Here is a 27,746-nt window from a genome sequence, read left to right as displayed (position 1 = left end):
AAGCCAGCCTAGCATGCCCATTTGTCTTCAAAACAAATAGCAGTTTAGAATATTGCCACAGGAATCTGTAACCTCAGCTGCCTACCTCACTGCACACAGTTAAACCTAATGTGTGTTGTCAAATAGAAAAATACATAACAAGAACAGAGGAATAAACTTCCTACTTGTTCTGTCCCTTAGCTTACATGGTCAGTGCTGCCCCTTGATCTGCCTCTAAAAAGTTTCCTCCTTGATCTGTGGAAAATAAATGAAGATGACCTTCTGGAGGCTGAAGAAAATAAATTATTAACCCCTAGGGCCACAGAAAATAAATAGGGAGGCTTTGTTCAAACTAAAGAAAATAAATTAAACATAAAAGATGCTATTTCAGGGACAAAGATTTATCATTTTTAAAGCTGGTTGAGGGCTACACCAACACTGCAAAGTTCCAGAGAACAGCTCTCCATTGCTTCCCTAAAAAACTCATTATAAACCAATGACGTCCATCCTCTGAAGTATAAAATGCCCTGGCAGTAGTCTGGTAGTTTGGTCCCTCCTCCAATTCTTCAAAAAATAAATTGTCTTCTTTCTTTATGGAAGACTATGCCCCTGTTCTCCTTCCTTCCCAAGTTGCACTACATGTAAGCAGTAAATTGTCCTAGCTCAGCTGAGAGACGTTACTTCCTAAAGAACATATTCAAAGTTATCTTTCCAGCTTCCCAGTCTCCCCTGAAAACGTTTTGGAGTGTCCTATGATCCACTGTCTACCTAAAGTTAACAACTATTTTAGTGGCTGACTTGTGTTTCAAAGAGCCTAACTTTAAATTATTATTTGGTAGGCCAGTATTCCTCGTTACACCTATAAAAACAAGGAAATAACTGAATCTGAAGGAAAGAACGTAGGACACATGGATTTGAAAAAGGGTCCATTTAGTTATTCGTCCCTATTAAAGATTTCCTGTTTGTTCTCTGTAAGATACCACTTAAATGTAAGAAAAACTGAGGATGATTTTGCCGTTTTGCTCCCAAACTGAGAAGCATTTATAACTGAAAAAATTAACGCTTTGTTTTCCAGTTTCTATTGTATATAGTTTAATCCCAAAACATATGCTGAGCACTTGCCATATGACGGCAACGGCACTAGTTCCTAAAGTCGTACTTCTCATTTCTATCTGCATATCAGAATAAACTGCACAGCATTTTTAAAGTAACAGGTATGTAGGCCCTCGCCTCAGAGGATTAGATTCAACTCATCCAGCATGGGACCAAGCTGTTAGTATATTTAAATTACTATGTGATATGCATCCAGGGTTCTGAACACTCTGCTTGATATGCAGGAAAGAATAAGACCTAGTTACTGGCCTCAAGTCACTGGCCATCGCAAAAGGAAGTTGTCTTAGCGCCGGTGGCCATAATACAGATTATACCCATCATCTCACATGTATATGAATTTGGTTGCACCGGAGTCCAAATATTGAGTATAACAGTCTCAATACAGATTACTACTTTCAAACCTTTAAAATGTTAAAAATGATCTCAATATCATTGATTATATTCCTTACGCTGTCCCTTTTATTTCTGTGACTTATTCACTTCGAAATCGGATGCTACACTTGTGGTGGGTAAAGCATAACGTATAAGCTTGTCCAGTCACTGGGTTTGCACACATGAAACTAATGTAACATTGTGTGTTGGCTATACTAAAAAAAAATTTAAATTTAAAAAAAGAAAATGTTAAAATATTAAATAAATAAAAATGACCTCAATATATTGTTACAAAACATTACCATACTGCTGCCATGAGAATATATGCTTAGAAAAGTAACATTTTTGGGGGTGCCTGGGTGGCTCAGTGGGTTGGGCCGCTGCCTTCGGCTCAGGTCATGATCTCAGGGTCCTGGGATCGAGTCCCGCCTCGGGCTCTCTGCTCAGCGGGGAGCCTGCTTCCTCCTCTATTTCTGCCTGCCTCTCGGTCTACTTGTGATCTCTCTCTGTCAAATAAATAAATAAAATCTTTAAAAAAAAAAGTAGCATTTTTTGGAAGTTCACATTATTGAACAATCTCGTCTAACTGGAACATGACCAAGAACCAAATATCAGGCATGTGTGTGTGGTATGCATGTACGCACGCACACACACACACACACACACACACACACACACACCCGGCAGTAGATATCCTAAACCCCATACATTTAACTACATTGTAATTACTCAACTACACCCACTTTGTGTTCCTCAGGCAACAACCAATTAACAGGGGTAGAGGTTGCTCGTCTAAGAGAAATTGCCAGCAATAGGTGATGTTAACAGTCTACAGATGGGTAAGTGATAAGGGAGAGGAATGTTCAAAATCAGACATAATGACATGAAAACTGAAAGCTGCCTCAGTTGGACCCTTTTACTGAAGGGTTATATAAGGACATTTCTGAAGTCCCTGAGGGATTAAATCTGTTAGTACCCCCATAAAGTACCCAAAGACTAGTGCTGACTGTGCATAATCTGGAAAGGATAAATTATATTCAATACTTTTTTTATTTAGTAAGGCAAGGCATTTTTATTACCTGAAAATGTAATTCTTTAAATTTTACAAAGTTAATTTCTGACAGTGCCTGGGTGGCTCAGTTGGTTAAGTGACTGCCTTCGGCTCAGGTCATGATTCTGGAGTCCTGGGATCAACTCTCTCATCGGGCTCCCTGCTCAGTGGGGAGTCTGCTTCTCCCTCTGACCCTACCTCCTCTTATGCTCCCATGCCCTCTCTCTCTCTCTCAAATAAATAAATAAAATCTTTAAAAAAAGAAAATAGAAAATAAAAATTAAAATTTCTGTAATGGTAGAGTTTAATTTCTTTCAGTCATCTGAAATCCTAATTCAAGAATAACAGGTAATGGCTTATAAAGAGCAACGTAAATACAAAGGCCACATCTTGGTAATAATACAAGCAATGTGTGCTGTTGGGTTTGGTTTTTTTTATTGTTCTGTAGGTATATTTAAATCTCGGGCTTCAAGAGGCACCTGGGTGGCTCAGTGGTTAAGCCTCTGCCTTAAGCTTGGGTCATGATCTTGGGGTCCTGGGATCAAGGCCCGCATCAGACTCTCTGCTCATCAGGGAGCCTGCTTCCCCCTCTCTCTCTGCCTGTCTCTCTGCCTACTTGTGATCTTTCTCTCTGTCAAATAAATAAATAAAATCTTTAAATCTTGGGCTTCATGAAGAATCTAGCATGATCATTCCATTCTAACCCTAAAACACAAGCCCTTCCTGATATACCAAAACAATTCTTCAAAATGTATATGAGGGAATTCAACAAGATAGGAATGCTTCTTTGATACAGGTTATTTAAATTACCCTGAAAAGATAAGTGGAACTCGTATCTGCTAAATAGGCATAACACTTGTAAGTATTCCAACCCACAGGCTTAAAAATTACATAAATACATAAATAAAAAGCAACATCCTGAAAGGGACCCCAAATTTGTTTATTCCTCCATTAACAAGAACTATAATCTTTCCTCTGCAAAAGGGTGAACAACTCTGAAATCAATTGTTAAGAGTGTAAATGAAGGGACGCCTGGGTGACTCAGTGGGTTAAAGCCTCTGCCTTCGGCTCAGGTCATGATCTCAGGGTCCTGGGATTGAGCCCCGCATCAGACTCGGTGCTCAGCAGGGAGCGTGCTTCCTTCCTCTCTCTCTCTGCCTGCCTCTCTGCCTACTTGTGGTCTCTCTCTCTCTGTCAAATAAATAAATAAAATCTTCCAAAAAAAAAAAAAAAGTGTAAATGAAGACTTTAATCAGGCACAGTCACAAACCTTATTTGAGGATCATGCATTTCCATATGACCTAATTTTAGGTGTCCTAAAAAGCTGTTGTTATGCTATTATAAAAGCCTTAAAGGGTTTTAAAACTTTCTGAGTTAGCTAGAGATCAATAAAATTAATGAGACTTTTCCTATGCAATTAGGTGTTGATAAGAGACTGTCATCCCATTCTATTTTTTTAGACATCAATAGAATTTCATATGGACTATTTAATTTTTGCATACTTCTTTAAGATTTTCGTACTGTTTATAAAATTATAACCATTTTTTATAGAAAACGACAACAAAAAAAATAATGGTCATTATACCCCTCACCCAGAAACAATAACTCTTTACATGACAGTGTAGTTTAAGTTAGTTCCGATCATTTTACATACACAATTTTAAATCCTGGGACTTTGTTATTTTCACTGAAAAAATACCTTAAATAATATTTTCCCATGGAGGGCTTTTGTTAATATCATTTTAAATGCTGTATTTCATTCTAAGGTCCAATTTACTGAATTTATGTTGTTTCGAAACATTCCACAAATTTCATAGCCTTTATGAGAAACATAAATAGTATTAAATGAGGTATCAATAAAAGCCTTCAAGTGATGTGGAGGCATTAGCTGATCAATCGATCACCATGTATTTGTTTAGCATCTGTGATGAGTTTCACGCTCCACTAGGAGTTGTAAAGAATAACATAGTTCCGAAGGACCAGAATGTGATGTGAGCAGGAATGAGGGGCAGGGTTGTCCTCCTGAGAAAGAACCCCCATCTGAGCCTAGAGTCCTGGGTTCTCACCCCAACCTCAACCCCCAGAGCCCTATAACTAACATTAGGCAAATGAAATTGCTCTGAGCCCATTTCCTCTGTATTTAAATGAGAGTAAGTGACATAATCCACATAATCCTTTAAGCTAGGTCCCTGACTGATAGAAAATGTTGGTTAATTGCTACTGTTAACAGGTTTTTTTTCTCCTGCGGTGTGTGTAGTTCTTGGTCACATCACTTCGAAGAATGAAGAGGTAGTAGACCAGACAGAGTGGTGGGCAATAAAGGAAGGTTTATTGAGCAACAGCAAAGCGACAGTACAAAGCTCCCGAGAAGGGAGAGGACCAGAGAGGGTTGCCATTGGAGTTTCCAAGTCTAGGGTTTGTTGTGGTGGTGGTGGTTTTAAAGATTTTATTTATTTACTTGAGAGAGAGAAAGAGTAGGAGAGAGAGCATGAGAGGGGAGAGGGTCAGAGAGAGAAACAGACTCGCCGCCGAGCAGGGAACCCGATATAGGACTCGATTCTGGGACTCCGTGATCATGACCTGAGCCAAAGGCAGATGCTTAACCAACTGAGCCACCTAGGGAAGCCCATCGTCTCGGGGTTTTTGTGGGCTTCTTGGTGGGCTGTCTTAATCTGATTAGCCCTCCTTGTGCCTGTCATCCCATCAGTTTTTTTCTGTTATCTGTCACAAGAGAAAGGGTGCTGGGCTCCTTTCGGGGTGCCGTAAGATCCTTTTAAGGGTGGTTTCCTCTTAGGATGGGGCCCCTTGTCCCTGCCTGCCTGCCTTCCAACTGTCCTTCATCACTACTACTATTTTCACAGTTACTTGCTTTGTGACCTTGAACAAATCCCCACACTCACACAGAGCGTATGCAGGTTTCCTTAAAGCTCCCATAGGGACCATCAGAAAAGGTAGGACAGTTCCTAGGACAGGAGAGGAAGCGAAATTCAGTATCTTATAGGAAGACAGCACATGAATGGTCATTGCACATGGTGGGGCTGTCACTGTGCCACAGATACCACTATGTGTGTGGCTTACCTTAATATCCTTTAATAACCCTGTGGAACAGATCATTCTAACACATGTTAGGAGATGAGGAAACTAAGGTTGGAAAGCTAAAAGTCACTTCCTCAACCACACTAAACTTGTGAGCAGCCCAGCGAGGGTTCAAATCCAGTAGACTGATTTCACAGCAAGCCCTGGTGTTCTGTACTTCCTTGCTATTAAAAAAAAAAAAAAAAAAAAAAAAAAAGTATGGGAAGGAGGAAGGAAATGTTTTCATAAAACAGGAAGTATTTTTAATAACTAGTAATTATTCCATTTGCAAATCTAATTTTCAAATAATATGTTTGCTTTTATTAGGGCTAATTTAGTTAAAAATTGTATTGAGGGACCACCATATATCAGGAACTCGGTAAAGATGCTGGAGTTAGAAATAGGAATGAACCAGCATTATCCCGACCCTCTGGAAGGAGAGACACATATGTAAGGTTTGTGCAAGGGTAATGGTAAAAGTATGAAGAAGCAGACTGGAAGGTAGCTCAACAGTGATATACTGGCTCACCCTGGGGAGAGCTGAGGATATCTGGATCTCTAGATGAGGAAGGGCTTCCAAGAGAAGGTGTATATGAAAAGTGTTTAAAAGGTCAAGGAAAGAAGGGACATTCTAGGGAGAGGGACAATATATTTGAAGAGACAGAAGTGTGAACCAGCATGGGATATTTTGAAAATAATATACAGTTTCAGACAATGCCAGGCCACTCAATGCAGAGCTGGGGAAGTGGCAAGAGATCAGATTAGAGAGGTGACCTCTCTACTAGTCAGCCCTATTTAGAACACTTAGAAATCTCGGGGCGCCTAGGTGGCTCAGTGGGTTAGGGCCTCTGCCTTCAGCTAGGGTCATGATTCCAAGGCCCTGGGCGCTCTGCTCAGCGGGGAGCCTGCTTCCTTCTCTCTCTCTCTCTCTCTGCCTGCCTCTCTGCCTACTTGTCTGTCAAATAAATAAATAAAATCTTAAAAAAAAAAACCACTTAGAAATCTCATCAAAGTCTCCATTTAACCAAAACACACCTCCTGCTCTGTTTTGAATACTGGGGTTTAACGAGATTAACTGACATTTTTCCAGCCATACACATAAAGTCTTGCCCACTTAAAGTGTTGCCATGAAAGCCAATCGTGCCGTACAACATTTTGTAGATATACATTCAGACGCCCTCAAGTGACCTCCACCTAACCAACTTGCCTGATCAACTTCCACACTCCATTCCCTCTGTAAGACCTACTGATTGAGGCTCATGCTATATTTAAAACTCACAGCTAGTAGACAGTTTTCTAGTGTGCCCATGTACTTCCGCATCCATTAAGTCAACTAGGAATATATTTGCAAAGATCAGAAAACCCCAGGGAACTACTTTTCTAACGTTATAAAAAGTCAAATGTAGACAGCTACAATTCAGTAACTCAATATGCTGGAATCTAAGACGTGATCTGGTATTGGCACCCCCTTTGTGTCCAAAATGGCTGCCAAAGCTCCAGCTATCATGTTCATGTCCTTATCATAGAAGAAAAAAAGCAGGAGGGAAAAATGGGGTTAAGAGTCTTACCAAGTACATTGGGTGTTTGTTTGCTTTTATTTCGGAAAAGAAAAAAAAATTTCCAAAATTGTCTGCAAGAGAGTTCCCCTTAGGTTTTACTAGCCAAAACTGTGTCTTCGTGTGGCCAGTGTTAGCCTCAAAGAAGGCTATGAACTAGAAACAGGACTGTAAATGGACATAAACAATTAATTGCCCAGAGCTGGATACATTGTACTGCAAATAAATCTGTGAATCAGTTAGTGAGGAAGGATAAGGGATAAGGTCACCAATTAGGAATGCACCACCCATAAGGTTAAGATGTTGATTTCCTAAACCAATTTTAAGTTTTTAAATTTATGTATGTTATATTTGTGGTCCTAGTTATTATATTTAATTGTATAGACATAAATAAAATGTGATCATGAAAATAAAGCTGTTTTGGGTGCCTGGATGCTCAGTTGGTTAAGCATCTGCCTTTAGCTCAGGTCATGATCCTAGGATTCTGGGATCAAGTCCTGTATTAAGCTCCCTGCTCGGTGGGGAGTCTTTGTCTCCCTCTACCCTTCCCCACTGCTCATATACATCCTCTTTCTCTATATATATAAATAAAATCTATAAATCTATAAATAAAATCTATAAATCCATAAATAAAATCTCTCTTAAAAAAGTTGTTCTATCTATTAAAAATAAATTGTACATTTGGAAATAGCTTAAAATGGCTATCGTAGCAAAACAGTGCCCGCCCCCGCCACCCAAATGCCCATGTCCTAATTCCCACAACCTGCACTGTTATATTATATGATAAATATGTAATATAAGATTGCAAGTGATATTAAAGTCCCTATTCAGCTGCTCCTGAGTTAGGGAGATTATTCTGGATTATCTGGATGGGCCCAGAATAGTAACAGGAGTCCTTTTTTTTTTTTTTTTTTTTAAGATTTTATTTATTTGAAAGAGGGAGAGAACACAAGCAGGCAGAGAGGCAAGCAGAGAGAGAGGGGGAAGCAGGCTCCCCACCGAGCAGAGAGCCTGATGTGGGGCTTGATCCCAGGACCCCGAGATCACAGCCTGAGCTGAAGGTATAGGCTTAACCCACTGAGCCACCCAGGCACCCAGTAACAAGAGTCCTTTAAAGTGAAAGCAGAGACCTTAGGCAGAGTGGCAGGATGTGAGAAAGAAATCCACAGGCCATTGCTGGCTTTGACAATGGAAGGGGGCCAGGAGCCAAAAAATGCAGACAGCCTCCAGCAACTGGATAAGTCAAGACAAAGGAATTCTCTCCTAGAACCTCAAGAAAGGAACACAGCCCTGCTAACACCTTGATTTTAATCCAGTGAGACCCATTTCACACCCTGACCTCCAGAACTGTTAAGATACAAATGTGTGTGTTAAGCCACTAAGTCTGTGGTCATGTGTTGCAGCAGTAACAGAAAACGAACACAATAGCTTAAAATTGCTACCAAATTAGGTACAGGGAAGAAACTAAAACATCTGGGGAAGAACTCAAGAAATTCTGTACTCAGATTACATTTGTCTTGCTCCCCTTTGAAGACAATAACATTGGAAACGGCGAAAGATGCATTATTTGTGTGCTTTGTGCAAGACGGAAAACAAGACATTCGTAACAGTAGTCAGTACATCGAAGGACAGGAAAATAAAGCATCCCCTTTTGATTTAAATAAAACAACATCTCTATGTATACTTTATACGATTCTCTACTTTAACTCCTGGACAAACCAATCGTTTCATTTCTTTGGGAGTCCTTCATTCATCTTTATCTACTTACTTAACAAACACCAGTGAGTACTCTATGCCAGCCAGTGCAGGCTGTAACAAGGTGCACACAAATGAACAGAGCATAGTCCTGTCTGCTTCAGAAAACCAATGCCAGAGAGGTTTTAAAAATACCAGGGGAAACTCCAAGTCAGATAGGGAGCCCAACTTCCTAACAAGAAAAAATACTATTGCATCCCATCCCTGCCACCCATTACTGAAGGATGTTAACAATTTGTGCTGCGAGTGATTTGTAACAATCACAGGGGAAATTGTAACAGAGCTTCTTTTTATGTTTCTTTCCAAAAATATTACCTGTGTTGTTTAAAACGCACACCATCACATTTGAAAACGGCTATCGCGTGTTAACTGCAAAGAGAATAAAACTGTTTTGTTGGGCTTAGCATTATTCCAAAGCTCTGGGAGCTTCTCATCAAAATAAAAACCCATTGTTCAGGGAGAGGTAAACAGCAAGAACATCAAGAATCCTAGGGAAGATTATTCATTTACAGTCCTGTTTGGCAGGATGTCAAATCTGTGAGCTTCGCTGTGCCCTGAAATGCTGAAGTCACACTGCTTGGTCTGACCAATTTTCACCTACTTGGCCTCTCCTCACCAGTTGGGTCAATTTATCGTACTAGACCTGCCTCCAGGCTCTGCTGGCATTTTTAATGAGGATTTTGCCTCCTTCCCCCTTGCCTCTGAGATATCTTCACTATGCTTGAGTGGATTCAAGATCGTGTAGAAGTAATGGAATTAGGCTGTCAGCACAGCTCTGCTTAATATGTTTTTAGTCTGCTTTTGTTTGAGGGATTCATCTTTCTTAAATTCTCAGTGCTCTTCAGCATCACCGAACAGAATAACATTAGCGTGCTCTTGTCATTATATCACTAGTTAGACATACCCTTCTTTCGCAGGAGAAAACTCAGAGCAATAGTACTCATTAGCTACTTACATTAAAGCCTTGACAAAAGCCAGGTTGGAGTGTGAAAACTCATTTACACCTGCTGGAAGGGGATCATTAGCCAGCTGAGTGATTAGAGCAACGGCATGCCCGGGACTGGGAAGGACAAGAGGGTCCCAGAGTTCGAAGTCTCAAAGCTTTTAATGCCAATGGTGTTGAGCACTTAAAAATTCCGATCCCAGAATCAGAATGAGTTCTATGACAAGCCTGAAGTGACACAGCTCTGTGTCGCTTCAGGGATTTTTTTTTTCACTCTTAAGAAGGGCAAGGTCAAGAACAGGCTGTTGATTAGAAAGTGCCAAGTATGATGATTAGCAAGCCCTTCTTAAATTTAGTATGCTTTGCTCCAAGAGTCTTCATGGTGTGGGTGATTTTTTTTTTTTTCTCTTCCCTGTATCTTTTTTTTCCTGAGGAGTGGAGTTGGATGAAAATATGGTTACACTGTTTTGTTTTAATGGAATTAGGGGATGCACAATTAAGGACAAAGAAAATTCAACACACAGAATTATAGACCATCTAGTCCAATTCTCCGGTAGGTAGCAGCCTGCAGGAATCGTACACCTCCTCACCATTAAAACAGGAGGCACATAGGCAACAGCTCCTCCACTGTTCTTCTCTTCTCCCTCCTCCGTCACTCCGATTCTCATCTTCCCTTCTACAAATGCACAGAGAGCACAGGTGCAAGTCCTGCATCTACGCGGTGTTCATCCAGGCAACGTGATGCCAGGTTTCCCTTCTTACGGGTGCGTCCCTACCCACAACCTCTTTGAAGAGCTCTCTGTTTCTCCCATCATTTGTCTTTGATACAAGAAGGACCTGTGCCCTCCCATAGGATTCTTTTTTTTTTAAATTAACTTATTTATTTTCAGAAAAACAGTATTCATTATTTTTTCACCACACCCAGTGCTCCATGCAAGCCGTGCCCTCTATAATACCCACCACCTGGTACCCCAACCTCCCACCCCCACCCCCGCCACTTCAAACCCCTCAGATTGTTTTTCAGAGTCCATAGTCTCTCATGGTTCACCTCCCCTTCCAATTTCCCCCAACTCCCTTCTCCTCTCTAACACCCCTTGTCCTCCATGATATTTGTTATGCTCCACAAATAAGTGAAACCATATCCTTACTCACACTTCTCATTCATGATATTCTCCTCTCTTATTGAGCCCTAGAGCAGGAAAGGATGAAATTGTGGTTCTTAACAAAGCCTGATGGGCATGGATGGCCCCACTTCGTGAGGCTCCTTCCCACATTTCTGTTTAGAATGTTGAGTATTTAGTGCATCTTCATCCAAGTTCTGGACCCCTATTAGCACCAAGATGGAAAGAGGTAAATTCCATTTAAAATTACTTCCACTGGTGCGCCAGGGTGGCTCAGTGAGTTAAAGCCTCTGCCTTCGGCTCAGGTCATGATCCCAGGGTCCTGGGATCCAGCCCCGCATTAGGCTCTCTGCTCAGTAGGGAGTGTGCTTCCCCATCTCTCTCTTGGCCTGCTTCTCTCCCTACTTGTGATCTCTCTGTCAAATAAATAAATGAAATCTTTAAAAAAAAATTACTTCCATTAATCTGACTTAATAATATACAAGAGCTAGTCCTACCCTCCTTGTTGGCAGGCTTCATAATCCCACTCTCCGACTGCCTCAGCAACAACTCAGCTCAAATCTTGACCCAACAGAGTCGATGAACAAATGGGGGGAACGAAGGCAGAAGAGCTCCCTAAGGAGACTTTGGAAGAACTAACTTCACCGCCAATCCCAGCAAACATCTGCTCCTGACACTTTGTCAGAAACCCTAACAATCCCCGTTGAAAGAAAGGGAGGAAGGAAGAGTTGGACAGGTCTGCATTTCTTTTGATTGAATAATCACCACTGTCCTAACTGTTTAATTAGACGAGAAAGGGAAAGGTTCACTTTCAGGATGAAGGAGGAAGAAAAGTTACCTCATCTAAAAAATACGGGGGTCCTGGGATCGAGTCCCGTATCGGGCTCTCTGCTCGGCGGGGAGCCTGCTTCCTCCTCTCTCTCTCTCTGCCTGCCTCTATGCCTACTTGTGATCTCTCTCTGTCAAATAAATAAATAAAATCTTAGGAAAAAAAAAAAAAAAAACATTCGCCACCCCCCAAAAGAGCTTTTGGCTTGTGGACCCAATCGCCACCCTTGCCTTCTATATTTTGATAAAAGGGAAGTTGAGAGCTGAGGGTTGAGGGCGACTTATCAGCAAGGTTTCTCGGAAGGAGTTCTGGCAGGGTGCGGGTTCTGACCTGGGCTAAGAGCAGCTACAAGTGCAGACCAAGGAAGGCAAGCGAGCCTGGGTGAACTTTATTCTGGTTACGGATATGAGTCTTCAACTGAGAAGCATGTAGTTCACCTGTCTTAGAGGGGACAACATAGAGATAACCAATCTTGCAAAGAGAGATTCTGACATTGCTTTTACGTAATCACTTTTCTCCCCAAAGCTAAGCTGAATCCCAACGTTATTACTATTTTTTTTTTTTTTTGGTCTCATACAACTTTTTACTTCCCCAGAGAAAACAGGCCTCAAAAAACACATGCGATGATACACAAGATAGACGAAATCCCCTTAACTCAGGAACTCTGATATTATTTCTTTGCTTGGAGTACAGGTAAGTCAAAATACCCACAAAATTCATATCCTTACAATAATGCTACGAATAATTTCTAGAATTTCTGTAACTATTCACGACTTACAGAGGACTTTCCCTCCCAAGATCTCATTTAGACCTTGGAACGATCTTATAAAATCGCTATTTGCTATCTCCAATTTTATAAATAAGAAAGCAAACACATTAAGTGTAAGGGATCTGCTGAATGTCTTATAGCCAGGTAATGTCAAAGTGAGATTTTTTTTTTTTAAGATTTTATTTATTTGACAGACAGAGATCACAAGTAGTCAGAGAGGCAGGCAGAGAGAGAGAGGAAGGGAAGTAGGCTCCCTGATGAGCAGAGAGCCCAACACGCGCGGGGCTTGATCCCACGACCCTGAGATCATGACCCGGGGCTTGATCCCAGGACTCTGAGATCATAACCCAAGCCGAAGGCAGAGCCTTTAACCCACTGAGCCACCCAGGCACCCCTCAAAGTGAGATCTTGAAACAGAGTCATGGTTCCCTTTCCCCATACTGTATTTTCCCCTGAATTAGCTCACTGAATTGTCCAATACCCTTCTATCTATTTGACTTTGTTTTGTAGTAGTCTGATACAAAGACCAAACTTAAGTCAGGGCACTGACTTCACTCTTCCTTCAACAGCAGCCAACTCAAGTGTTACACATTAAATAAATGTTTGTCTGATAAACGAATGTACACATTATTTACTGAGAAGGCATCTGAAGTGCCTTCCTCGATGTTTTTTTTTTTTTTTTTAGATTTTTATTTATTTATTTGACAGACAGAGATCACAAGTAGGCAGAGAAGCAGGCAGAGAGAGAGGAGGAAGCAGGCTCCCTGCTGAACAGAGAGCCCGATGCGGGGCTCAATCCCAGGACCCTGAGATCATGACCCAAGCCAAAGGCAGAGGCTTTAACCCACTGAGCCACCCAGGCGCCCGCCCTTCCTTGATGTTCTTATACCCCACTTTGTCCGGTCCTCTATAAGGTGTCATTTCTGTTTTATAGGTAAGAAAGCGAAGGCCCAGAAAAGTTACTTTTCCCAGGTCACTCAACTTGAATGTTTGTAAATCTGCATGATATGTTTATCCCCATCTTTCTCTTCTCCCATTTCTCCCCGCCGAATCTGCACGATCCGATCCATGAATCACTAGTGACAGGCGGATACTGAGCACTTGAATGTGACAGTCCAAACTGAGATCTGCTATTAAGTGTATGAAATGCACCATATTTCAAAGACTTAATATGAAAAAAATGCAAAATATAATAATACTTTCATGTTGATCACATGTTACATATGTGATAGATTATAGATTTGGATAGATTAAATTAAATATACCAAAAAACTAATTTCTTCTGTCTCTTTTATTTTTTGGTGTGGCTACTAAAAAACTTAAAATTATGTAAGGGGCTCATTTTTGTGGCTTGTCTTGTATTTCTATGACAGTGCTGGTCTAAATAATCCTTATGACCTTTCAAGTTTTACCTTCTCTAATATTTAACCAAATAGTCCTTCCTTAAAGTTATAAGTCACCTGAAGTAAATACATACCATGAAACATAGTACTTGCTTAACTTTTTTTTTTATTTCTTTTCAGCATAACAGAATTCATTATTTTTTGCACCACACCCAGTGCTCCATGCAATACATGCCCTCCTTAATACCCACCACCTGGTTCCCCAACCTCCCACCCCCTACATCTTCAAAACCCTCAGGTTGTTTTTCAGAGTCCATAGCCTCTCATGGTTCACCTCCCCTTCCAATTTCCCTCAACTCCCTTCTCCTCTCCATCTCCCCATGTCCTCCATGTTATTTGTTATGCTCCACAAATAAGTGAAACCATATGATAATTGACTCTCTCTGCTTGACTTATTTCACACAACATAATCTCTTCCAGTCCCGCCCATGTTGCTACAAAAGTTGGGTATTCATCCTTTCTGATGGAGGCAGAATACTCCATAGTGTATATGGACCACATCTTCCTTATCCACTCCTGTCCGTTGAAGGGCATCTTGGTTCTTTCCACAGTTTGGCGACCGTGGCCATTGCTGCTATAAACATTGGGGTACAGATGGCCCTTCTTTTCACGACATCTGTATCTTTGGGGTAAATACCCAGGAGTGCAATTGCAGGGTCATAGGGAAGCTCTATTTTTAATTTCTTAAGGAATCTCCACACTGTTCTCCAAAGTGGCTGCACCAACTTGCATTCCCACTAACAGTGTAAGAGGGTTCCCCTTTCTCCACATCCTCTCCAACACACGTTGTTTCTTGTCTTGTTAATTTTGGCCATTCTAACTGGTGTAAGATGGTATCTCAATGTAGTTTTAATCTGAGTCTTCCTGATGGCCAGTGATGATGAACATTTTTTCATGTGTCTGATAGCCATTTGTATGTCTTCATTGAAGAAGTGTCTGTTCATATCTTTTGCTTAAGTTTGTTTTTAAGTCTTCAGGGAGAAAGAGCCAAGGAACAAAAATATTGCTTTAATCCACTTTCTTCAATTTGATTTAATTTCGATATGAATTCAAGTTCTCATTCTTTTCCTCTATCCTCTCTTGCATCTCTGCCTAATAATAAGAACCTTTCTAAAAATATGTACTATTGTATTGGTCAGTATAGGCTAGAATATGCTCCAACAATCAATGATCCTAAAAACTTAACAACAAAAGTTTATTTTTTCACTGGCATAAAATCACCTATAGATATGGGTTTCTCCTTAAGTATTGGCTCATACTCTAGATCACTTTGATTTTATGGTACATCCATATGAACATAGCTTTTGTTGTCATAATAAGGGCACATAAAGTTAATACTTCCACTCAGAAGAAATATGTGCTACTTTCACAACATTTCACTGGCTATAGCAAGAGTCATGGCAGGGTGCCTGCATGGCTAAGTTGGTTAAGTGTCTGACTTAGGTTCAGGTCATGATCTCAGGCTCCATCCCCTATGTGGGGATGGAGCCCCACATAGGGCTCCATGCTCAGAGGGAAGTCTGCTTCTCCCTCTCTCTCCCCCCGCCCCGTCCCTCCCTCTACTCATGCTCACTCTCTTTCTTTCAAATAAATATAATCGTGGAAGGAAGGAAGGAAGCAAGCCAGCAAGCAAGCAGGCCTCCTTGCTAGGCTTAACTTCAAAGGAGTGGGGAAGAACAAATCTATATATTTAAAGTGAAGATAACTGAATATTAGTGAACAGTAGTAATGTCTACCATAACTGCTTGTTGAGTGGGGCAATAGGTGGCCTTGTGTTAAATATTTCTAATTCTTAGAACAATATTCTAAAATGTGTACTAACATGACTAAACAAAAGAATAAGAGAGATTAAGTTGCCCAAATTCACAGTAGCTGAATAAAGGTTTAGCCAAACCCAATCTCTTTGGTTTCAAAACCTGCAAATTCCTAAATTTTTTCCTCACACTTAGTCTAACAGAATCATTCATACCTTCCATGTGTCCTTCTAAACACTTGGTTCAAATCTGTAAACTTTTATAATTCATTCTTTGCAACTTTCTATATGGTTGACTTTCCAGCTATAGTCTGAGTTCCTAAAGGGAGATGATTATCTACCTTCTTTGCCTAAAAGACTACAAAGTACAGAGCTGTGGCTTAGGAAATGTCTTTTTAATTGAATGACGACACTGATCCATTTTCCAGGGAATACTATGGAACCACTCAAATGTGTAAAGTCATCCTGTAAACTTTACATAACTTAGAGTTCTAGCTGTACAAAAGGACATTTTTATATAATAACCATAAGGGGAGAAGTATTTACAGAGACTCATGTTCTAGTTGAAGAAATAAAGGTAATTAAAAGAAAAGCTAATCAGGAAAAAACAAGTCAATGTGATTCTAAAGTTGGCCCAATCAAGCCAGTCAAAGCCAGTGATCCAAAAACAAGCATCTAGCAAACCACCAAATCTAGCCTCACTTGTTTAAATACTGACTATGCTGCTTTTGTGCTACAATGGTAGAGATGAGTATGTGCAACAGAGATCCCGCAAAGATGGAAATAAAAAGTATCTGGACTTTCCAGAAAACCTTTGGGAGCCCCTGGTCGAACCAGAACTCTTTGCTTAACAGCTAACCAAACCATATCAAACCAATACTTTAATCCAAGGGTTTCATTAGAGAAGGAAATTTTCAGTGCTCTCCCACCAAGAACAAACAATACACCTATATTTAAAGAAAGTTGGTTTTATAGGCTCACTGCAATGACAGAGAGCACTCCATGGGGAACTGTAAGGTGTCTCTGAAACAGGACTGGGGGAGGGGGTTGTTGTAGCATTGTGTATGTGTTAGGTGATTTGGGGGAAGGTTTAAGACAGTGTAGTGGGTGCTACCAGAAAGTGGGGAAAAATTCTCATCAGGTATCTGTATTAGATAGGGTTTTGAGAAACAAAACCAGTAGAAATATGTACATATAATATACAATATGCATACATACATAAAGTATATCCATAGATGATAGACAGAAATAGATATAAGGAGATTTAGTATGAGGAATTAGCTCACAATGTTATGGAGGCCAAGAAGTCCCATGATCTACTGTCTACAATATGGAGAGCCAGAAAAGCTAGTGGTATTTGTGCAAGTCCAAAATCCTGGGAACCAGAAAACCAATGGTATAAATCGCAATCCAAGGATAGGAAAGGATGAGATGAAATGACATGACTTGACCCAGCTCAACCAGTGAGGCAGGGGGGGAAAAGGGCAAATTTCTTTTTTTAATTTTTTAATTTAAATTCAAATAGTGTACATATAATACATCATTAGTTTTTGATGTAGTGTTCAATGATCCAGTAGTTAAGTATAACACCCAATGCTCATCAGATCATGTGTCCTCCTTAATATCCATCATTCAGTTACCCCATCCCCCCACCCACCTCCCTTTCTGCAACCCCAAGTTTGTTTCCTGGAGTCAAGAGTCTCTCATGGTTTGTCTCTGTCTCTGATTTCTTCCCATTCAGTTTTCCCTTCCTCATCTGAGTGAAATCATATGATAACTGTCTTTCTCTGCTTGACATATTTCACTTAGTATAATATCCTCGTTTCATCCATGGTGATGCAAATGGTAGGTATTCAACCTTTCTGATGCTGATTAATATTCCATTGTATATATGAACCACATCTTTTTTTTTATCCATTCATCTGTTGAAGGACATCTCAGCTCCTTCCACAGGTTGGCTATTGCGGACATTGCTGCTCTGAACACTGGGGTGTATGTGCCCTTCTTTTCAATATACCTGTATTTTGGGGGTAAATACCCAGTAGTGCAATTGATGGGTTGTAGGGTAGCTCTATTCTTAACATTTTGAGGAAATTCCACACTGTTTTCCAGAGTGACTGTACCAGCTTGCATTCCTACCATAAGATACCTAGAAATAAATCTAACCAAAGAAGTAAAGGATCTGTAGTTTTGAAACTACAGAAGACTTATGAGAGTAACTGAGGAAGACACAAAGAGATGGACAAACATTCCATGCTCATGAATTGGAAGAATAAACACTGTTAAAATGTCTATGCTTCCCAGAGCAATCTACACATTCAGTGCAATCCATATCAAAATACCATCAATATTTTTCACAGAGCTGAAACTAACAATCCTAAAATTTGTATGGAAACAGCAAAGACTCTGAATAGCCAGCCTAATGTTGAAAAAGAAAACCAAAAGTGGGGAACATAACAATGCCTGGCTTCAAGCTCTATTACAAAGCTGTGATCATCAAGAAAGCATGGTATGGGCCCCAAAACAAACACAGATGACTGGAACAGGGTGGAGAATCCAGAAATGGACCCTCAACTCTATGGTCAACTGATCTTTGACAAAGCAGGGAAGAATATCCAATGGAAAAAAATAAAGACTCTTCAATAAATGCTGGAGAAAACTGGACAGCAATGCACAGAAGAATGAAACTGGACCATTCTCTTACACCATACAGAAAGATAAACCCTAAATGGATGAAAGACCTAACTGTGATACAGGAATCTATCAAAATCCTGGAGAAGAACATAGACGTAACCTCTTTAACCTCACAGCCACAACAAACTCTCACTAGACAAATCTCCCTTTCAAAGGCAAGGGAAAAAAAGCAAGTATGAACTACTGGGACTTTATCAAGATAAAAAGCTTCTGCACAGCAAAGGAAACAGTCAACAAAACTGAAGGGCAACCTACAGAATGGGAGAAGATATTTGGAAATGATGTAAAAAATAAAGGGCTGGTATCCAAGATCTATAAAGAACTTAAACTCAACATCAGGGGCAAGGGGTTGGATTCTAGTTAAGAAATGGGCAGAAGACAGAAGATGGCGGAGAAGTAGCAGGCTGAGACTACTTCAGCTAGCAGGAGATCAGCTAGAGAGCTTATCTAAAGATTGCAAACACCTGCAAATCCATCGGCAGATCGAAGAGAAGAAGAACAGCAATTCTACAAACAGAAAAACAACCACTTTCTGAAAGGTAGGACTGGTGGAGAAGTGAATCCAAAGCGACGGGAAGATAGACCCCGGGGGGAGGGGCCGGCTCCCGGCAAGCGGCGGAGCAACGGAGCACAAAATCAGGACTTTTAAAAGTCTGCTCCGCTGAGGGACATCGCTCCGGAGGCTAAACCGGGGCGAAGCCCACGCGGGGTCGGCGTGACCTCAGGTCCCGCGGTGTCACAGAAGGATCGGGGGTGTCTGAGTGTCGCAGAGCTTGCGGATATTGGAACGGGAAAGCCGGCTGCAGAGACAGAGCCGACAGTAAGCTCGCAGCTCGGAGTTGCCTTGAACCGGTCGCAAGCTCGGTGAGCTCGGAGCGCGGCCGGAGGTTAGGCAGACGCGAGTTACTAGGAGCTGTTCGCTGAGGGCGCACAGGGGAGTGGGGCCCCGGGCTCTTGGCTCCTCCGGGCCGGAGACCAGGAGGCCGCCATTTGTATTCCCGTCCTCCGGAACTCTAAGGAAAGCGCTCAGGGAACAAAAGCTCCTGAAAGCAAAGCCGAGCAGATCACTCAGCCCGGCCCCTGGTAAGGGCGGTGTAATTCCGCCTGGGGCAAAGACACTTGAGAATCACTACACCAGGCCCCTCCCCCAGAAGATCAACAAGAAATCCAGGGAAGACCAAGTTCACCTACCAAGGAGTGCAGTTTCAATACCAAGGAGAGAGCAGCAGAATTCCAGAGGAGGAGAAAACAAACCACGGAACTGATGGCTTTCTGCCTGTGATTTTTTAGTCTTGCAGTTAATTTAATTTTCTTCTTTTTCATTTTTTTCTCTTCTTCTGCTAAAATTTTTTATAACTTTTACCCTTTTCTTTTTTAACGTTTTTTAACTAGATTATCTAATATATATATGTTTTTCTTTTTTATACTTTTCTTTATTCATTTTCTTTTTTTTTAATTCTTTTTTTTTCTTTCTTTTCTTTCTTTCTTTTTGAACCTCTTTTTATCCCCAAATCAGAAGAGATCCTAATCTCTTCAATCTTTTTTTTTCTTAATTCTTTTTTAAATTCTTGATTGAATTTTTAATTCAATCTCTTTTTTTTAATTCTTTTTTTCTTTTTTTTCTTTCTTTCTTTTTGAACCTCTTTTTATCCCCAAATCAGAAGAGATCCCAATCAGAAGAGATTGGCTGATCCCAATCAAAGGAGATCCCAATCGAGGAGATTTCTCCCCCCTCACGATTTGGGATCTCTTCTGATTTGGTTAAAGCATATTTTCCTGGGATTGTTGCCACCCTTTTAGTATTTTACTTGCTCCTTCATATACTCTTAGCTGGACAAAATGACAAGGTGGAAAAATTCACAACAAAAAAAAGAACAAGAGGCAGTACCGAAGGTTAGGGACCTAATCAATACAGACATTGGTAATATGTCAGATCTAGAGTTCAAAATGACAATTCTCAAGGTTATAGCCGGGCTTGAAAAAGGCATGGAAGATATTAGAGAAACCCTCTCCAGAGATATAAAAGCCCTTTCTGGAGAAATAAAAGAACTAAAATCTAACCAAGTTGAAATAAAAAAAGCTATTAATGAAGTTCAATCAAAAATGGAGGCTCTCACTGCTAGGATAAATGAGGCAGAAGAAAGAATTAGCGATATAGAAGACCAAATGACAGAGAATAAAGAAGCTGAGCAAAAGAGGGACAAACAGCTACTGGACCATGAGGAGAGAATTCGAGAGATAAGTGACACCATAAGACGAAACAACATTAGAATAATTGGGATTCCAGAAGAAGAAGAAAGAGAGAGGGGAGCAGAAGGTATACTGGAGAGAATTATTGGGGAGAATTTCCCCAATATGGCAAAGGGAACGAGCATAAAAATTCAGGAGGTTCAGAGAACGCCCCTCAAAATCAATAAGAATAGGCCCACACCCCGTCACCTAATAGTAAAATTTACAAGCCTTAGTGACAAAGAGAAAATCCTGAAAGCAGCCCGGGAAAAGAAGTCTGTAACATACAATGGTAAAAGTATTAGATTGGCAGCTGACTTATCCACAGAGACCTGGCAGGCCAGAAAGAGCTGGCATGACATTTTCAGAGCACTAAACGAGAAAAACATGCAGCCAAGAATACTATATCCAGCTAGGCTATCATTGAAAATAGAAGGAGAGATTAAAAGCTTCCAGGACAAACAAAAACTGAAAGAATTTGCAAACACCAAACCAGCTCTACAGGAAATACTGAAAGGGGTCCTCTAAGCAAAGAGAGAGCCTACAAGTGGTAGATCAGAAAGGAACAGAGACAATATACAGTAACAGTCACCTTACAGGCAATATAATGGCACTAAAATCATATCTCTCAATAGTTACCCTGAATGTTAATGGGCTAAATGCCCCAATCAAAAGACACAGGGTATCAGAATGGATAAAAAAACAAAACCCATCTATATGTTGCCTCCAAGAAACTCATTTTAAACCCGAAGACACCTCCAGACTTAAAGTGAGGGGGTGGAAAAGAATTTACCATGCTAATGGACATCAGAAAAAAGCAGGAGTGGCAATCCTTATATAAGATCAATTAGATTTTAAGCCAAAGACTATAATAAGAGATGAGGAAGGACACTATATCATACTCAAAGGGTCTGTCCAACAAGAAGATCTAACAATTTTAAATATCTATGCCCCCAACGTGGGCGCAGCAAACTATATAAACCAATTAATAACAAAATCAAAGAAACACATCAACAATAATACAATAATAGTAGGGGACTTTAACACTCCCCTCACTGAAATGGACAGATCATCCAAGCAAAAGATCAACAGGGAAATAAAGGCCTTAAATGATACACTGGATGAGATGGACATCACAGATATATTCAGAACATTTCATCCCAAAGCAACAGAATACACATTCTTCTCTAGTGCACATGGAACATTCTCCAGAATAGATCACATCCTCGGTCCTAAATCAGGACTCAACCGGTATCAAAAGATTGGGATCATTCCCTGCATATTTTCAGACCACAATGCTCTGAAGCTAGAACTCAACCACAAGAGGAAGTTTGGAAAGAACACAAATACATGGAGACTAAACAGCATCCTTCTAAAGAATGAATGGGTCAACTGGGAAATTAAAGAAGAATTGAAAAAAATCATGGAAACAAATGATAATGAAAATACAACGGTCCAAAATCTGTGGGACACAACAAAGGCAGTCCTGAGAGGAAAATATATAGCGGTACAAGCTTTTCTCAAGAAACAAGAAAGGTCTCAGGTACACAATCTGACCCTACACATAAAGGATCTGGAAAAAGAACAAGAAAGAAACCCTAAGCCCAGCAGGAGAAGAGAAATCATAAAGATCAGAGCAGAAATCAATGAAATAGAAACCAAAAAAACAATAGAACAAATCAACGAAACTAGGAGTGGTTCTTTGAAAGAATTAATAAAATTGATAAACCCTTGGCCAGACTTATCAAAAAGAAAAGAGAAAGGACCCAAATAAATAAAATCATGAATGAAAGAGGAGAGATCACAACTAACACCAAAGAAATACAAACTATTATAAGAACATACTATGAGCAACTCTACGCCAACAAATTTGACAATCTGAAAGAAATGGATGCATTCCTAGAAACATATAAACTACCAAAATTGAACCAGGAAGAAATAGAAAGCCTGAACAGACCCATAACCAGTAAGGAGATTGAAACAGTCATTAAAAATCTCCAAACAAACAAAAGCCCAGGGCCAGACAGCTTCCCGGGGGAATTCTACCAAACATTTAAAGAAGAACTAACTCCTATTCTCATGAAACTGTTCCAAAAAATAGAAATGGAAGGAAAACTCCCAAACTCATTTTATGAGGCCAGCATCACCTTGATCCCAAAACCAGACAAGGATCCCATCAAAAAAGAGAGCTATAGACCAATATCCTTGATGAACACAGATGCAAAAATTCTCACCAAAATACTAGCCAATAGGATTCAACAGTACATTAAAAGGATTATTCACCACGACCAAGTGGGATTTATCCCAGGGCTGCAAGGTTGGTTCAACATCCGCAAATCAGTCAATGTGATACAACACATCAATAAAAGAAAGAACAAGAACCATATGATACTCTCAATAGATGCTGAAAAAGCATTTGACAAAGTACAGCATCCCTTCCTGATCAAAACCCTTCAAAGTGTAGGGATAGAGGGCACATACCTCAATATCATCAAAGCCATCTATGAAAAACCCACTGCAAATATCATTCTCAATGGAGAAAAACTGAAAGCTTTTCCACTAAGGTCAGGAACACGGCAGGGATGTCCATTATCACCACTGCTATTCAACATAGTACTAGAAGTCCTAGCCTCAGCAATCAGACAACAAAAGGAAATTAAAGGCATCCAAATCGGCAAAGAAGAAGTCAAATTATCACTCTTCGCAGATGATATGATACTCTATGTGGAAAACCCAAAAGACTCCACTCCAAAACTGCTAGAACTTATACAGGAATTCAGTAAAGTGTCAGGATATAAGATCAATGCACAGAAATCAGTTGCATTTCTCTACACCAACAACAAGACAGAAGAAAGAGAAATTAAGGAGTCAATCCCATTTACAATTGCACCCCAAACCATAAGATACCTAGGAATAAACCTAACCAAAGAGGCTAAGAATCTATACTCAGAAAACTATAAAGTACTCATGAAAGAAATTGAGGAAGACACAAAGAAATGGAAAAATGTTCCATGCTCCTGGATTGGAAGAATAAATATTGTGAAAATGTCTATGCTACCTAAAGCAATCTACACATTTAATGCAATTCCTATCAAAGTACCATCCATCTTTTTCAAAGAAATGGAACAAATAATTTTAAAATTTATATGGAACCAGAAAAGACCTCGAATAGCCAAAGGGATATTGAAAAACAAAGCCAAAGTTGGTGGCATCACAATTCCGGACTTCAAGCTTTATTACAAAGCTGTCATCATCAAGACAGCATGGTACTGGCACAAAAACAGACACATAGACCAATGGAACAGAATAGAGAGCCCAGAAATAGACCCTCAACTCTATGGTCAACTAATCTTCGACAAAGCAGGAAAGAATGTCCAATGGAAAAAAGACAGCCTCTTCAATAAATGGTGTTGGGAAAATTGGACAGCCACGTGCAGAAAAATGAAATTGGACCATTTCCTTACACCACACACAAAAATAGATTCAAAATGGATTAAGGACCTCAATGTGAGAAAGGAATCCATCAAAATCCTTGAGGAGAACACAGGCAGCAACCTCTTCGACCTCAGCTGCAGCAACATCTTCCTAGGAACATCGCCAAAGGCAAGGGAAGCAAGGGCAAAAATGAACTTTTGGGATTTCATCAAAATCAAAAGCTTTTGCACAGCAAAGGAAACAGTTAACAAAACCAAAAGACAACTGACAGAATGGGAGAAGATATTTGCAAACGACATATCAGATAAAGGACTAGTGTCCAAAATCTATAAAGAACTTAACAAACTCAACACCCAAAGAACAAATAATCCAATCAAGAAATGGGCAGAGGACATGAACAGATGTTTCTGCCAAGAAGACATCCAGATGGCCAACAGACACATGAAAAAGTGCTCCATATCACTCGGCATCAGGGAAATACAAATCAAAACCACAATGAGATATCACCTCACACCAGTCAGAATGGCTAAAATCAACAAGTCAGGAAATGACAGATGCTGGCGAGGATGCGGAGAAAGGGGAACCCTCCTACACTATTGGTGGGAATGCAAGCTGGTGCAACCACTCTGGAAAACAGCATGGAGGTTCCTCAAAGTGTTGAAAATAGAACTGCCCTATGACCCAGCAATTGCACTACTGGGAATTTACCCTAAAGATACAAACGTAGTGATCCAAAGGGGCACGTGCACCCGAATGTTTATAGCAGCAATGTCCACAATAGCCAAACTATGGAAAGAACCTAGATGTCCATCAACAGATGAATGGATCAAGAAGATGTGGTATATATACACAATGGAATACTATGCAGCCATCAAAAGAAATGAAATCTTGCCATTTGCGACAACATGGATGGAACTAGAGCGTATCATGCTTAGCGAAATAAGTCAAGCGGAGAAAGACAACTATCATATGATCTCCCTGATATGAGGGAGTGGTGATGCAACATGGGGGCTTAAGTGGGTAGGAGAAGAATCCATGAAACAAGATGGGATAGGGAGGGAGACAAACCATAAGTGACTCTTAATCTCACGAAACAAACTGTGGGCTGCTGGGGGGAGGGGGTTTGGGAGAAGGGGGTAGGGTTATGGACATTGGGGAGGGTATGTGCTTTTGGGTAAATTGGAAGGGGAGATGAACCATGAGAGACTATGGACTCTGAAAAACAGTCTGAGGGGTTTGAAGTGGTGGGGGGGTGGGAAGTTGGGGTACCAGGTGGTGGGTATTATAGAGGGCACAGCTTGCATGGAGCACTGGGTGTGGTGAAAAAATAATGAATACTGTTTTTCTGAAAATAAATAAATTGGAAAAAAAAAAGAAAAAAAGAAATGGGCAGAAGACATGAACAGGAACTTCTCCAAAGATGACATACAAATGGCTAACAGACACATGAAGAAATGTTCCACATCACTTGTCATCAGAGAAATACAAATCAAAGCCACAATGAGTTGCCACCTTACACCAGTTAGAATGGCTAAAATTAACAAGACAGGGAGTAGCAAACCTTGTTGAGGAAGCAGAGAAAGGGGAACCATCCTACACTGTTGGTAAGAATGCAAGCTGGTACAAGAAAGGCAAATTTCTCCTTCCCCTGACTTCTGTTGCAATCATGCCCTCAAAAGATGGATGGAGTCCACCCACACTGGGAAGAGGATTCTGCTTTACAGTATACACCAATTAAGATGACAATCTCATCTATAAACATCCTTGCAGACACACCCAGACATAATGTTCAATCTGGGCACCTGTGGCCAGTTAAGCTGATACATAAAATTAACCATTACTGTATTTTAACATTTTTTTTATCTAAAAGGGAGGAGGAATGCAGCAGGGCTAACCCATACTGAAGCAGCAATCACTCCTATTAGCTGGGGGATGGAGATGTTTGATCACTATTGTGGTCTGAACAGTGTTCTTGTTTTTGTCTATACCTCAGATGACACAGTGGTACTGTTTTGTTCCATCATGGTCACAGAGTGATCTTGTCTGATATTGGGTTCTGTGAAATTATTTATGTTCAACAGAAGAACACCAAGACCCAGCTCAGGTGACAGTAGTCAAAGGACTGATTTTTTTTTTTCCTCTTTCAGCACCTTACCATAAGCTCTTCACAGGAACTCAACAAAAAGCAACACCCCACCCCCCCTTAAATTAGGGAGAACACTTAGTGTCTTACTAAGAGTAGGAGGTTTGAAAGCAGAAAGATCAGAGTTTAAAATCCAAGCTTCACCATTATTAACTATGTAATTTCTTTTTTTTTTTAAAAGACTTTATTTATTTATTTGACAGACAGAGATCACAAGCAAGCAGAGAGGCAGGCAGAGAGAGAGAGAGAGGAGGGGAAGCAGGCTCCCCACTGAGCAGAGAGCCATATGGGGCTCGATCCCATGACCCTGGGATCATGACCTGGCCTGAGCTGAAGGCAGAAGTTTTAACCCACTGAGCCACTCAGGTGCCCCTTAACTATGTAATTTCTTAAAAAAAAAACCGTACAATACCTTTTTTTCTTACATAAGCCATATTTTTTCTTATACATAAAACAATGAAGTTGTTATAAGGATTAGTTAAATAATGTTTGTATATACACAAAGTATATCACATAGGAATGGTTCAATAAATGATAGCTACTATTAATACCAAGTAATGTTGGGTATCTCTTCCACCAAATATTGTAATGAATATGAACAATAAAGCAATAAATATGATGCTATTAATTGGTAAATAACAGGTTTATCATTTTTTGTGACCTAGAAAAATATACTGTAACATAGCATTTAGTGCATGCTGCCATTTTCATGAATAAAATAACTCTGGATATTGACAAAGTTGACTATTTTTAGGTATCAGTGATTTATATCTCTCCCTCCATATGTTGAATATTTATGTTCTTTGGCCATTTTTATCAGATTGTTGAAATTTTTTTGTACATTACTAAGTGCAAAATAAGTAACTGATCAGTTTTTTTTAAAGATTTTATTTTTAAGTAACCCCTACCCCCAGCATGGGTCTTGAATTTACAACCCTGAATCAAGAATTGCATTCTCTACTAACTGAGCCAGTCAGGCGTCCCTGATCACCTTTCTTTTAAAAAGGCTTCTGCACTGACATACTGACAAGGAGGAGAATCACATTATCTGACATTTGGCTCCTACTTTATATCAGGTCATCATGTTGAAAAATGACATGAAAATGAAATAAAATTATAATTTAAAAAAAGATTTTAGAGGACTAAAAGGAGCTAATGTTGCTTGTGAGCCACAGAAATGAGGTAGGTTGAGCCAACAAAAGGGGAATACTATGGGCCATCTGGTTTTCACTGAATTGTTCTTAGAGCAGAGAAATATGTTACGAGCCATTAAAAACTCTTTAGTTGGCCATACATAAATTATGGCCCTAATTAGTTGGTTCAGTTTTGATATGGTGGTTTATGAGGCACCAGACGGAAAAGACCAACTCCTGCTTGACTTTAGAATGAGTTCACGTTAAAATGTTGGCAATAGGGCAAATACATCTCAATTACACATTCCAGTAATATCAGAAGAATGTGGCATGAATTCCATATGGTGAACAAAAAGGCCAAAGAGTTTTGGGTGACATTAGAGCACATGGAAA

The sequence above is a fragment of the Neovison vison genome, chromosome 5 (assembly GCF_020171115.1).
Source record: "Neovison vison isolate M4711 chromosome 5, ASM_NN_V1, whole genome shotgun sequence".
Taxonomy (NCBI): Eukaryota; Metazoa; Chordata; class Mammalia; order Carnivora; family Mustelidae; genus Neogale; species Neogale vison.
The sequence above is the reverse complement of the archived record's forward strand: the minus strand, read 5'-3'. Positions refer to the sequence as shown.